Source organism: Prenolepis imparis, unplaced genomic scaffold, assembly GCF_030444845.1.
Source record: "Prenolepis imparis isolate NDT839.2.m4 unplaced genomic scaffold, iyPreImpa1.0 SCAF_15, whole genome shotgun sequence".
NCBI lineage: Eukaryota > Metazoa > Arthropoda > Insecta > Hymenoptera > Formicidae > Prenolepis > Prenolepis imparis.
Window position 1 is genome coordinate 7,086,550 of NW_028141173.1, and position 15,732 is coordinate 7,102,281.

The 15,732-nt window shown below is 30.9% G+C and overlaps 1 long non-coding RNA gene across 2 annotated transcripts; it reads right to left on the bottom strand.

Moving 5' to 3' along the window:
• Nucleotides 1–6,880: 6,880 nt before the first annotated feature.
• LOC145946131 (uncharacterized) lies at nucleotides 6,881–13,900 on the bottom strand. 2 transcript variants are annotated; one of them, XR_014426990.1, is made up of 5 exons: nucleotides 13,848–13,900; nucleotides 13,400–13,593; nucleotides 8,122–8,360; nucleotides 7,754–7,889; nucleotides 6,881–7,454 (listed from the first exon to the last, which is right to left on the bottom strand). It is a non-coding gene; the product is annotated as an uncharacterized LOC145946131 (long non-coding RNA). The 2 variants fall into 2 exon arrangements; XR_014426989.1 differs by having other exon boundaries at nucleotides 7,754–7,892.
• Between the last annotated feature and the right edge of the window lie 1,832 nt (nucleotides 13,901–15,732).

Consider the following 15,732-nt stretch of genomic DNA (forward strand, 5'->3'; position numbering starts at 1 on the left):
ATGCAAGATCGAAGTCGATCGAACTATATTAATTATATATTTAATATATATTTATTTCCTTCCAAGATCACTCAGGATCTCGGGAATTAACAGCAAGATTCGTGATACCGCTTTTTCATACTTCTCCCCTCCTCAATATTATTCCGTTACTCTCTCTCTCTTCCCCCCCTCTTTCTCTCTCTAAAATTATACATGCGCAAAAGATAGCGAATAGAATTAATAGTAACAAATAGAAAAAGAAAATTACTCCAAGAATTATTTTGAAATTGCACTTTCTTTCCCCACGATCGACTTTTCTTATCGTTCACCATTAATTAGTGGACGATTTCAAAAAACGGACTTTGCGAGCTGGAGCGAGGCGCGCTCGAAATCGTCGAAATCGACACCTAAGGCGAGAAGTGGCTCGGGCTACGGACGATTCATTCCCGGACAATAGCCAACCGCGAGACCTATTAGAGATATATTGACCTTATGTTCAATATTATAGATTGCTGTTATTATTTGCAGCATCATATCTGCGATTCTTTAGATTACCGAGGATTAGCATATGGCGGATGCGGCCCGCACAGCCTATCAGATTCGGCCCGCGAGCGTATTCTAAGTAAGTGTTGTAATTGAATTGGCCATGATTACTTGAAAGTTACCAGTTCAAAGAAGAGTTTTTAAAGGTAGAAAAATAGTAGAAGACTTAACATTTAAGAGTTAATATTTTTTTTTAAAAAGCAAAAACAAAAAAATTTTTTTAAACCGAAAAAAAAATTTTTTTTAAACAAAAAAAAACAAAAATGGGTATTGTTCTTGCCCCATTTCCACATGGTAATTCCTGGATAATGCAGAGGGCAATAACTTGTATTAATCTGGCCCGCGGGCAATGGTCAAAATTTGAAATCTGACCCCTCGAAGAAACTAGTTAGGCATCCGTGGCATATGGTTTAACCTTCTTTTCGCTGCGTTAAGATTTATATAGCATATGTGCATCTTGTTTCATACTCCGAACTTTAATTAATAGTTTTTGGGCACTCATCAAAAGCAATCAGAAGCAATCTTAGAAAAAAACAGAATAGTAGAAATAACGCCAATTAATACGCCAATCAGCTCAAATTGAAGTTAAGGTAAATATACATTTGAGCTATATATTATTATGATAACATTAACATAAGATAAAGGCTGTGCATCTTTATTATTCTCATGGAATGTAGAACAAAGATAGAATGATATTTCAAAACATTCGTAGTGCAGTCTTGACCACAATCAGAATTTTTTATTAATAATTAATAATAATTAATATGTCCGCATTTTTATATATTATATACAGGTCCGTTTTAATGTCCCACCCCAAATATCTTTTCTTTTTTATACTCTTTAACATAATTTTATATAAATATCTTGATACTATGGAATATCTTGTATATCTTTTTAGTACAATAAGTTCAAAGAGCGTTGGTTCTCGTGTTGTAAAGGCATTGCTGTAAATTAAGTACCACTTTAATCGGATTTAAAATTAATTCCGAGCGAGTTCGTCTGGAGGCGTCTACGCTGAAAGAGCTTCGCCAGGAAGCCATTCACTACCAACTACCAATAACGGCTTCGTTCAAAGAACTGTTAATCGATGCGATTATGTCGCATCTTGAACAAAACAGCCCGTTGGTGGAAATGTTGCCACTGGTACAACGTTCTCGGGCGCAGAGTGTAAGACCGAGGAAAGGTAGCAGTCAAACGGAGCTGCCCAGTTTATCGCAACTGCCTGCACCGGCCAGCGAACCACGTGAGGCGTTAGACCGCATCGCGATAACGCTTGGAATATTCCTCGAACGACAAATGATGGAAGAAATAAGAGCCTTCACATGACGGGACACCCCCATACTGGATGAAACTCCGTAACAGAGGGAGAGCAAAGAGCTGATCCGATCACCGGCGATCAGCATGTCATTCCCAGCGCAAGCGGTGATTCTACTTACACCACAGATTCCAGAGTTCGAAGGAACGGATAATAAAAACGTGCAGATCTAGATACAGAGGGTCGACAGGGTAGCTCAAGTTCATAGAGCACCCGACGACGTAATTCTGTTGGCTGCTTCCAGTAAGTTAACAAAACTGGCGAAGCACGGTACGAAATGCAGGCCGGTAACGTTTTGGAATCCTGGGCCGCTTTGAAGCAAGTGTTAGTACAGATGTTCGACAGACGCATCTCGTTTACGGCAGCGAGGCAGACGATTGAAGCGAGGAAATGAAGTCCATCAAAGGAATCGTTTGATCAGTACTCCATTGATAAATTAGCGTTTATCCATCGCCTAAATCTTCCGATGGCGGATGCGATCAACCTAATCATCGGCGGCATACAGCGCTGTGAGCCACAGCCCTGACTCTTCCGACTCACTCGCTGGATCAATTTCTCGAGACAATGCCACAGATTGTCTCAGTAAGGAAGAAAAATGGTAATTTACGTTTGTGCGTGGATCTGCGGCCGTTTTGTGCGGCCTAAACGAGCGGTTATAAACGAGCGTGTATAAAGCAAAAATATCCTTTCCCTCTAATAGAGGATTATCTTGCACGATTAAGCGATAAATTAATTTTCACGTTCTTAGATTTAAAAGACGGTTTCCACTAGATAAAAGTCCACCCGGATCACACAAAAATATTTCGCGTTTACTACATCCGATGGTCAGTTCGAATATTTGCGCTTACCGTTTGGTTTCTCGAAATCTCCGGCCGAATTTCAAAAGAGAATCGTTCAAATATTACAACCGTTTATAAGAGAAGACAAAATTCTAGTGTACGTTGATGATATTCTTATTGCATCACGCTCGGTAGACGAAAATTTAAGCATTTTAAAAGAAGTCTTGTTAACACTCCGAAAATGCGGGTTCGAGTTGAACTTCTCAAAGTGTTGTTTCTTAAGAAAAAAAATTGAATTTTTGGGGATATATTATCTTGCATAATTGCTTCACAATGAGCGATCGATATACCGAGGCAATAAAGAATTTCCCTATTCCTAAAAATGTACATCAATTACAACGGTTTTTCGGAATTACTTCCGCAAATTTATACAAAATTACGCACAAAAAGCCAGACCACTACATAATCTCCTTTAAAAAAAGTAGAATTCCGGTTCGATGAAGATTATATTAATGCGTTCAAAACTTTAAAAAAAGCGTTGACGGCGCACCCGGTGCTTCATTTGTACAACCCCGCCACGTCAACAGAACTTCATATAGATGCGAGGTTCCAAGACTAGGAGCAATTCTTTTGCAAAATCAGTCGGATTCAAAATTGCGTTTTACAGTCAAGTGACCAATAAGGCCGAAACGATGTGATGCTTGCCATTTGTTAGGGCAATCGAGCGATTCCACATTTACTTATACGGAATAAAATTTACAGTCGTAACTGATTGCAACGCCTTGGTTTACGCGATAAATAAAGCAAACCTTAACCCCCGAATCACCCGGTGGACGTTTCTGTTACAGAATTATGATTTCAAAGTAGAACATAGGCCGGGTAAACATATGGCACACGTCGACGCGCTTAGTCGCCAGATTTGTTAGTTAGAAATTCTTCTCGATCTACGATCAGTGTTGGCATAATGATAGAAACTTGAAAAACCATATAGATTGTTTGCTCCAAGTCAATATAGATGTCGATGAACAAAGGAAACAAGCTTGTGAAACTGCCCTTCAGGCAAATAAGCGATTAAGAGAATACAATAGAGAGTATTATGATAATCGTTATAAGAAACCCACACAATACAAGGAAGATGACTTAATAATTAATACGTGATCTTCAGGCAAAAATAGGGACAAGCAATAAATTCAAACCCAACTACAAAAACTCCTATATGATCACGAAAACATTGAGCAAAAACAAATGCGTCGTTAAGGACATTCCAGGCTTTAACATCACTTAAAAATCTTACAATTTGATCTTATCTCCCGATAAATTAAAGCCTTGGATTAGGCCTATTGAAACTGAAAAAATGTAAATCATCATGTCTATTATCAATTGCGTTTCCTTAGTTAATTGTTAATTAGTTAATTAGTTAATTTTATTTTTATTCTTTTATACAATGTGTTGATGATACAAATATATATATTTTATATTTATGAGTAATAAATGTACTTATAACTGATGAGAAGAAATGAAGAAAACGTAGACAGTTGTGCGATTTGAAGATGAAAATGTAGTGGAAGTAGTGCCAACAACTTGGATAATTAATAACAGATGTTATTGGCCACCATATACAATAGAAAAGATCTTAAAAGCTATAAAAGATCATGTTGATTTTGATTCTTCGTGGACGAGTTATGAAATGTATGTTTTTAAAATCAGTACTTTTGATAAGGAACAAAATGTATTATACCTCCATTGTATTACACACACAAACACACATCTACACAAAATATTTAATAACTTTTTTAATAAACTAAACATTTATATATTATAATTTATTGTTTTAGAAAGTTATCAAGCTTGTAGGCCAAAAAGGGTAGGTAAAAGCCAAAAAGGTAGAAGATACATCGGATTTAAATTCAGATAATAACAAAAGAAAATTTGAAAAAACCGTATTTATGATAGCGATTCTAGCTTGGAATCAGACATTGAATCAACGATGTTACCATCTCCATCAAGTATAATTAATCATTTCTTTGATACCTGATACATTCAGGCACAATTTGCAATAAAAATCTCGAAACCGAAAAAATTGGTAATTGGTTCCTCATATTGCATAACTCTGCGTCCAATTCAAGAGTTTAATTTAAGAATAACGCAAAAAAAAAGGATAATGCTTAATTTAAGAATAATGTTTAATTTAAAGTTTAAAGTTTCAACATTGTTTTTTTTAATAAAAAATAAAACTATATACATATATATAACTTAAGAAATATTTTTTTAATCGGCTCTCAATATTAATAAATAAATAAATATGATGTTTTAGAAGTCGGCCAATAGAGCCAAGCGCGAAAATTAATTTTTAATTACATATATATACATATATATATATATGAGTATGTTTAAAAATTGTAGCATGTTTAAATCATCTTTATAAAGTTGTTTTTCTTTCACACAATATAATGCAAATACATTTTTTTTAATTATCTGTTTTTTTAATCGTTTTGTGTGCAATAAAAGTAATATTGAATAATATGATGAGTGATATTATATTCACAATGTATGTGATATAAATTTTCTTTAATAAATTTATTGTTTAAATATATACTCGTCAAAAAAATTATCGCAACACGTAATCAATATCAAAATTTAGCATAAATTCAAATAAGCGTATCTCCGCGAAAAATTGTCGTATTTCAAAAATTTTTTTTTTGTTTTAAAGGGTAAAGTCTCTACTTTAAGGAACTTTCGTTCGATTTTGATTTTATTCTGTCCCCCTTTCTCCATCCCTTTAAAAGGAGGGACGTGTTTTTTTTTCAAAAAATTGCATAGTTTGACGAACTCTACGGAGTGTACTAAATTTTTTCCGCAAATATCATCATTAGTATCGTAAAATATGGACTTTTCTCTACAAATTTAAAAAAAAATTGAATACCGTACGATTTTTTTTCGCGAAGTTACGGCGTATCAAAGTTACCTATGCATTTTTGCCTATATATTCAATTACCGCCAACATTAGCATTACCCGATGGGCACTACGGGGAGGTTGCTGGTCGGATTTTGCCCATCGTGTGTGTGTGTGTATATATGTGTGTGTGTGTGTGTGTGTGTGTGTGTGTTTTTACCCTTTAAAACAAAAAAAAAATTTTTGAAATACGACAATTTTTTGCGGAGATACGCTTATTTGAATTTATGCTAAATTTTGATATTAATTACGTGTTGCGATAATTTTTTTGACGAGTGTATATATATTTCATCTTTTTAATGTAAATTAAAATTTTGGGTTTCCTGCCTTTTCCATCCCCTTATCACGTTCGTTTCATGTCCATATAAAGTCCGTTCCGTATATCTGTTATTGCTAATTTATGTCCATTAGATATCCATCGGATATCTTTTGGACACGTCACGGATTAAATGTCCATCAATTTCATATTTAGACATGCCATGGACATCCATTGTATATTTGAAGAACATAAAACGGACATTTTATGGATATTCATCAATATCCTTGAAGGATATTTGTAGAATATTTTCTGAATATCTATGTGCTGTCTAGAAAGTGAATATGGATATTTGCGAAGATGATTTTAACTCTCAAATCTGTCTGTTTAAATTTCTATTTTAATGACTATTTCATATTTTGTTGGAGATAGATCGAAGAGTGTTCCCTGTGGTGCGTTACACATGCGGTCAGATTTCACTTTAGAACCTTCCTTTGTGTCGTAGAGAGTACGGTCTCTTTTTTCTTTTAGTCCTTTTTAGGCTCTTGTCGCACACGCTACGCAAGCCACGATGCGTGTTCAATTTATGATTATTAAATAGTTCAATTTATGATTATTAAATAGTAAATGTGTACTAAACATAATGTTAAGTAAAGATATATACATTAATTGTGCCGTCTGTATTTCGTACATCCCGCCACAATCCATCATATTTGCATTAGTCTACTTAGTACTATTGTATAGAAATATAGTACTATTGTATAGAAATTATTGCCACATTATTTAATAGTGAAAATTATAATTTAAAATTCAAACTGTTATTTAAACAATAGCGATAATAGAATCTTATTAAATTGAATGATAATTCAACAAATTTCAGAATTAAAACCTATTATTTTAAATTTTTAAATTATTTTGTAATAAATAAGTTCGCAATTTATATAATTAGAGAGTTACTTAATTCTGCAACTTTATTTTGCAGCTCAATTTCAAAATAATTGCAAAGTAACTAATTGTGAAATAATAACTGATTAACAAAACATTAATTGCGCTGATTCTTTTAATATTTATACTAAAAGGAGAGAAATTCTCCTGTGCAAACTTCCCATCATTTTGAGTAAGGAATTTTTAAAATGTGAGGAGATTCTTAATTTTTATCCATAGTGAAACACAATAAATAATCAATATATTGATTTGTATCAAGTTAACCCGTTAGCTCGGACTGGTCGAATGTTTATTGATTGATATGTATGTTAAAAAAATTAATTTTAAATGATAATATGGACATTACACTTGACAATTGGTGAATTGTTCAAGAAGTATTCGCATCTTATAATTAACAAAACAAAAACAAGCGACATACCATTATTCTGCTGAGATGCTTCAACTTCACTAGAAAGAATATCCGTTGAACAATATATCCATTGCTCCATTTTCCTTGTATGCAATCACGAGCAGTATTTTCGGCCAATGATGAAAAAATTTGTCTCGGATTACGACACAAGATGCCTTTCACTGGAGTAGACTTCAACAACCAGAGTGCTGAACCAGTTCAATCTCGCTTGCGTACATATGATGCTTCTTGGACTATTTTGTAGATTTCTTGTAGACTTCGACTTTCAAGGATTTCTACACAAAATATTTTATATTTATAATAAAAAAATTAAATAATATTTTTATAATAATTATTTAAAGATCATATAAAAAAATCATAAAACTAATTTCTTATCTTATAAGAAAAAATTAGTTGATTTAAAATTGATTTATAACTAAATTAACAAAAAAGTATTAATTTTTTTCTTTTATAGCATAAAAATAAATATCAAATATTAGTTTTTAAAAATGTTATAAAAAAAAACTTTTTGAACAACTTTGAACTTTTTCGCGTTATGGCATTGCTCTTTTATATAATACACACATTTACATACCTCCTGTACAAATAAATATAATACAGAGTCCATTGCCGTCTTTGAATAGGTGCGGACGTATCTGGGTGTATTTTTACGCGAATCTTCTTCTTGAAACCAAGTCAAATCGATCTTTAGTACTTGACAACAAGAAGTACTTCTAGCCGGCAAAAAGACCATTATTGGTTAACAAATATGAAGAAGAAGAAACATAATATACACATTTACACTTTGACTATGCAACTGATCAACTTTTTATTGATTTATTTGGTCAACTTTTTCTCCTTTAATTCGATGAATTAAATATAAAAAAAATGCAACTTTTATTAATAATTCTGCATTTTTGTGTTTGTTAAGACTTTTAATTTTCTCTTTTTCTCTTGTTTTACCTGAGATAAATGCTGTTTTCTTCTTTTCGGTGAAGCAAATCTCTTTTGTTAGTTGAATAATGTTTGTTGATTAATAGAATTTTATATTCTGTTAGCTAATGTGAATCATCTTCTCCAACATTATCATCATCATCATCATATTATTATTTGTGTGCATATTATTTGTTCTGCATTTTATGCCATGTGTTTGCAATTTTTTGAAAATCTGATTCTCTTTTTTTCCATTGCAAAAATTTAATCTATAACATACGCAAAATAATATAATTAAAATTTTTTTCTATTTCATGACTTGAGTAATTGTTTAATAAATGTTGAGATTGAATTAAGCTATATCAGTAATATATATGCAACTTTAATTCCTTTAAAAAAATATATTTAGCTGATCAAACAATTTATATTCAGCAATAATGATTTCTACAATATTATATATACATGTGTTAATTCACATAGCAAAATGTTAGCAGCATGCCGGCAATATGACAGCAGATCTAATCATGACTTTACAGCAGATTCTTATCCACTGTGTCTACAATTGATGACATTTTGCTTGCATAAGCCCAATATACAAAATGCTAGCGCAGTATGTCGACAGATTGGCAGCAAATTCAATTCAGAGTATTGCGGTAGATTGACATCAACTGCGTCCGCATTAAGCTTGTGTTTTGTCAGTAGATTAGCGGCAGAAACCAGGCAGATCTGTCAAACACAATCTGACAGCAGATTGGCGACAAAAATCGAATAGGACCTGCAACTCCTTGCCATTTGAACATAATAAAGAACATAATAAAGTATAAAATTGAATATTTTTAAATAAAGTAAATGTAAGAGGTGCATAAGTGTTATCGGTTAATTATAATTTTCTTTTCATAAATATAACATTTAATGTATAACATATGTTATATCGTAGTTATATCTTACATAGCAAATGTTCAACTTAATTAAATTAATAATAAAATTAATTGTTAACATGTTAGGCTTTTGTCAGATATTAGAAATTAAACTGATAGAAATATACTTTTGGTCTTTTATTAATAGCTATGACTTGCAGACTTTATATCTATTTCTAACAGAAATTTGATTGCGAGAAAATACATCGCGTAGCGGTAAGCGAAGGGACTAACTGCAAAATGCAGATCCTGTTGTCAATTTGCCATCAGATTGTGCGCGCGCAAACCTTGCTCGATTTCTACCGTCAATTCTAACATCAAATTGCGTTGCACAGATCCTGCTCGGTTTCTGCCGTCAATCTGCTATAATGATCTATACAAATCCTGCTTGACTTCTGCTACTGACCTGCTGCCAATTATGTCAGCAGGTTTTGTAACATATTTCTGCCAACATTCTGCTATCATTATCTGATATAACAGATTTTGTATATAATCTGCAGTTTTTTTGCTGGCAAAAACACATAGCAGACGTTTGACAAAATCTGTTCGAACAGATTTGGCATTAATGTCTCAAATATAATTATTATAATAATTTAATTATAGTATAATATTAATTATAATATTAATTATAAGTGTAAGATTTCCAGTGTAAGATTTAAATAAATAATATTTAGTTTAAAAAAATATATCAATAAAGTTACACAAAATGATAGCATAAAAAAAGGGTTTGTGTGAAGTTAGCATCTCAACTCTTGGCAAGTTTTTATGCAAGTTCTATTTGCACCCATAATCATTTTAGAGTTTCTGATAGCTGATTATTAGCAATAGTTCCGTTCATTTCGATAGAAAAAAATGACATTTAAATATATGAGGTGCTAACTTTCCATGGCACCTCAACATCAGAAAAAAGGCGTTCCAACAATGAAATTATATAGTTCTCGAAGAGTTCTATAGTTCCTGATAGGTTTTTTAAAAGTTCTAGTTTCTAATTATTTTTAAATAATTTTTTACTCCTAGCGCTGGCACCTTATCCAAGAGTAAATTCTGAGGTGCGAGCTATTTTTGCATTTTTTTTTACAGTTCCCGACAGTTCTCGAATAGTTCCAATCATTTTTATAGGTTTTAACAATAGTTTCGGTCTCCAAGCATTTTTTAACAATTTTTTAATACACTCGGCCAAAAAAGCGGTACACTTGAAAAGTAGTAACAAATTGTGAAAATTCAAGAATTTATATCTCAGCTAATAATTATGATACCGAAGTGTTTAAAAAACGAAAATGAAGCTTGAAGTCTGTAGTTTGAGAAAATTTTAATGCCGATTACGTGGAATGATCAGTTTTGCAATGACAAATGACACAGTGAGAACCTGCAAAATTGATAAATGGAAGGTCCACTTTCCTGAATTGCACGACGTGAATCAGTTGACGTAGCTTAATGAGATAAAAAGCACGTGAAAATTCAAACTTTTCTCTTTAAAATGCGTTTTGGCGGAACTCGATACGATAATTTTTCGCTGAGTTATCTCAATTTGAAAAAAAAGTCGGTTTCTTAACGACAAATTGTGATTTAAAATGTGTATCTGCTACCTTTATCAACTCGAACCTTTGCAATTCTATTCAAGAATGTTGCACTGAATGCGGGATGTCCCGAAGCGATGCAAATCGTTCCAGGCATTTCGCGTAAACAGAGTCCGAGTAGGATATTCATGGAGTTTTCGCCAAGAGTTGAGGTGCTTCATATACACAAAGAAAGACAACACATGTAAAATACTGAATCAGCGTTTTTTTTTTCTTTAGCTGTTTTAATCTTGGTATAGCACACATGCAGCCTAAGCATAAAAAACTATTATTATTTTCCGAAACATAAAAGTTGGCATCAAAATATAATATATAATAATGCTTATAACGCTTTGGTTACATCATTAACAACTTACAATTAGTCGATCACGCTATTTTGTTATCTGATGAACATTTCCATAATAGGAACTTACATATTGTTAAGGGAATCTTGTCTAATAATTGCTAAAGCAAACATAGAAATGAATATTTACATGACTTTAAATGGACAACCTTTAATATTTTACATCGTGAAACACATACTAGGAAAAGAGAGATAGCTGAAATGTTTTATATAAAAAAATTTAACAACACGATTAACCTACATAAAGACACAGAGAATTTAAACCCTATTTATGATAGAATAATAAAGGAAGTCTAACTTAGTTCGTTTTTTACCATCTATACGAAACGTTTAGTACAGATGAGAGAATTGTAACATATTGAAAAAAGAAAAAAATTTTAAGTAAGGTATGTTTTAATCATTTACTTTATAATAATTGTTGTTTTCAACTTGGTTTGCGCTATGCTTTTATAAAATGATTTCTTCTATATAATATTATCCTTTAATTTTAGACGTGATAAGGACCTGAACCAAAGGTCGAAACGTAGTCTGTATATTTATATATGATATCGAATTAAGAAAGATCAATTAAGCCAGTTGGGTCGTTTACAATAATTGCTTAATTATAATTATTTTTTAAATGTTCTGAAACGTGTATGTATTATCGCAATAATGATAGCTGTGAAGATATTATATTTTCTGTTTTATATATATATATATATATATATATATATAGGTATATATATAAAGTATATATAAATTATATTACTTTAAAAAATTATTATTAATTTTTATGACATATGAAAATATATTTATATATGTATCTATATTATATATACCTATATCTAAATATATTTTTATGTATAATATGAAGTGTTGTTTATTTATGTCATAAAAATTAATAATAATTTTTTAAAGTAATATAATTTAGAAATTAATTTAATTAGAAAAACAAAAAGTAAAAATTTTTAAAAACCGGAACCGTAACCGAAAAAATCATAATTTAAACGGTTTTGGTTTTTTTATTTATCAAAAAACCGAAACTGGAACCGGAACAGTTATTCAATATTTTATTAAACCGTAACCGAAACCGAACCCTAATTTTGTTTCGGTCCGGATCCCTGATATATATATATATATATATATATATATATATATATATTGATTACTGATTTAGAGAGATAGATTTATTACTGGATTAATTTATTTACCGAATTTTTTGCATTTATATATACAATGTGTTTGTAGTTGTAAAATTATTGAAATATTTTCAATATTTAAAAATTCTTAAGTATCGCCTTTAAAAATATATATTTTTAATAATTTCTATATATTCCAATAGTAATAAATATAAAAAAATATATATATATACCGATAGACTTGAACTCGAGTTTTCAGGGTGATAGACCGAACACCTTGCATTGAGCTATTTATATGTTATTTATAAGTTCTTTATATTATTCTTTATGCAGCTGATATTTTTATACAGTAACATCAATAAGAAATCAAGATAACACATACTTGTCAATCACATATATATATATATATATATATATATATATACATATATATATATACATATATATATACATATATATATACATATATATATACATATATATATAAACTTATAAATATTTTAAATATTCTTTCTAAATTATACATATAATAATCCTTAAAAAAAATATATATTTTAATATTTAATAAATCATTATTCTATAATTTGAGATACATAACATATGCGAGATACGGCATACAATAAGATACAATTATTGGAAGATATTGTTAGGAGCAAGATCTAAGATATCGTTATCCTCGTTTTACATATACAGAGAAACAAAGGTAATACGATAGCCGGTTCTTGTTGACATTATCTTTCAATAATCGCATCCGTGTGCTCAACATATTAGTATTGGTGCCTACATGGACGCTACTACATACGCGATGCAAGAGAGACAAAGACAGAACGATTATCTCTCTCCTTGTCAAGCTGTCAGTATGTTACCACGAAAATTTCCCCAGTTCCTTAGATCTAGTGAGAATCGTATCGTCCAGATTTCTCATCAAATAAGTGACATAGCTTCGTGATTTTTTTTTTAATATATTCTTTATATAATAATACAATCAGCTAAAGAGCCTGATTTTGCATTTTTGCTCTTAAAAATTTATAATAAATTAAATACGGACTCGCGGCTAACCCAACCTTACCCGTTGCTAACTGCACATTTCCCCAAGTTTATTAAAAAATTTTATTTTCACCTTTTTTTAATAAAATAGCTCTTTAGCTGATTACAGTCGAGCTTACTGATTAAGAATATCGTAAATTTAATGAGATTCATTCAGTATTTTGGCTAAAATCTGGATTATACGAATCCGTAATTCCCGGCCGGCCGACAGGCGTCTCCACCGTGTCGCCTGCCGACCCTTAAGGGTTAGAGCTTACTACATCTATTGTAGACCCGGCCTTATGCAAATAGAAGATATAGGCTTACCTAACCAATCGCACATCCGATCACATGTATAGTGAAGACGACAAAATGACTCTTCTTCTTTTTGCTCCTGTATATATACAGGATACGGAACCGCTTACCGCGTGGCAAAGGCGACATAATTTACCGGTTGATAGCCGAAAATCTTCTTCTTCTGATTTTAGGCCTTAGCCAGACATTTGCCTACAGCGCGGCGTCTACAATAAAAATTTAAGACGTAAGAAATTAACCAATCACAGTTGAATTTGAAAAAAATTATCGAATATAATTCGTTAATTTCTTACATTTTACGTCTTAAATTCTTATTGTAGACGCCGCTTATTATACGGCCAGATTAGGTTAAAATAATGATGAGAGAATTAAAGCAGTACGAGTAAATTTCGAATCTTGTGTAAGTTTGTGTATGAATGTAAGTGTAAATGTAAATACGTATTCCAAAAAAATAACTTACGCTCAAAAGCATGTAGAAAACATGTCCGCACTCGTCCAAGGACGGCAACAAAAGGACCGAGAGGGTCCGTTCCGTTTCAGCTAATGCGCGCAAAGAATTCCCTAGAATCTCCCCACCCCTAAGGCTGGAGTCCCATGGACTGATATTTTCCTTACGGTGCTGTCCCATGGCAGTCGGAATTTCGGAAAACGGAATCTCGGAAAAGTACTAGAATAAGGATCATCCAATCAGAATTATTTGGCCGAAATTGAATTTTTATCTCTATATAAAAAAAATTTTTTTGTTAATAAATAATTGTTCGGTAAGTATTTATTAATATATAAATATTCAATAAAATATTTAATCAAAATATTATATCTCATAAATAGTTATTGTATTGTCAAGATTAAAAGTTGCGTGCTTGTCGGTTCGAATTTTTTGTGGCTGGGTTCCCCATGGAGTGATTTTTACGGAAAACGGAATGCTATTCTAACCTCAAATCGTCTTTCAATTTAGAAAATTTCTTTATTATCTTTTGTTATAATAAACAATACATCCAAATTTCTCTGTTTTATATATTCTTCTATTGTACTAATTGTTTTTTTTGTCGGAAAATTATTAAAATATATTTTTCAATTTTTACTAATTGCGGAAATATTAATCCATGGGGAACCCAGCCACAAAAAATCCGGACCGAGAAGCACGCAACTTTTAATCTTGACAATACAATAACTATTTATGCGATAAAATATTTTGCATGAATATTTCATTGAATATTTTGATTGAATGTTTATATATTAATAAATACTTACCGAACAGTTATTTATTAACAATAAAATTTCTTATATAGAAATAAAAATTCAATCCCGGCCAAATAATTCTGATTGGATGATCCTTATTCTAGTACTTTTCCGAGATTCCGTTTTCCGACTGCCATGGGACAGCACCCTAAGGTTTACTTTTAATCGAAGTTTTGTTAAACTGTGGGTTAACGCAAAATTGGTAGAAACGGGCCTGTGTCGTCGCTCCATAGCTACCAACATTTTTACATTTGTTATCATTATTTTATTTTCTATGGATTGGTATCCGTAGGTGATCTCTATATATATACTTAGCAGACAAATTAAATATTTCTTATTTTTATTTATTATGTAATCGTTAAAAAATTGTTTGGGCAAGTTTAGGAATATATACTACGTTTACGCGAGTGTTACTTCTGTAGTAACTTATTCAAAAATTATCGTAACTTGTACATTTGAGTAAGTTACTACAGAAGTAACACTCACGTAAACGTAGTAATAGTCTCATAGTTTAAGAAATTATTTTATTTATAATTAAGAAAATTAATTAAGCGTATAGTTAGCAGACATAATTAACAAACTTTTAATATTGCAATCATTAAAAACTTATTTAGGCAAGTTTAGGAATAGTCTTATAGTTTAAAAAATAATTATTTTATTTATAATTAATAAAAATTAATTAAGCATAGTTAGAAGGCATAATTTAAAAAAAAATTAATATTGCAATCGTTGAAAAATTGTTTAACCAAGTTTAAGAATATAGTCTCATGTTATATAATTTAAGAAATAATTATTTTATTTATAATTAATGAAAATTAATAGACCATATAGTTAGAAGATATTAGTTAAAAATTCTTAAATTGAATGGATGCTTACGCGCGTTTTTTTTCTTTTAATCGCTCTTTACACGAAACTAATTATGTAATTTGAATAATTATAGAAAAAAACTTATTAATTTTATTAATTTTTTATAACAATTTAATTTACATAATTTAATCAATTTTTTTAGTCTCTTCTATATACCTGATAAATAAATTTATTCATAAAAAAATTTTGTTACAAAATATTTTTACAGCGAAAATATCTACTGCGATATTTAATTATTA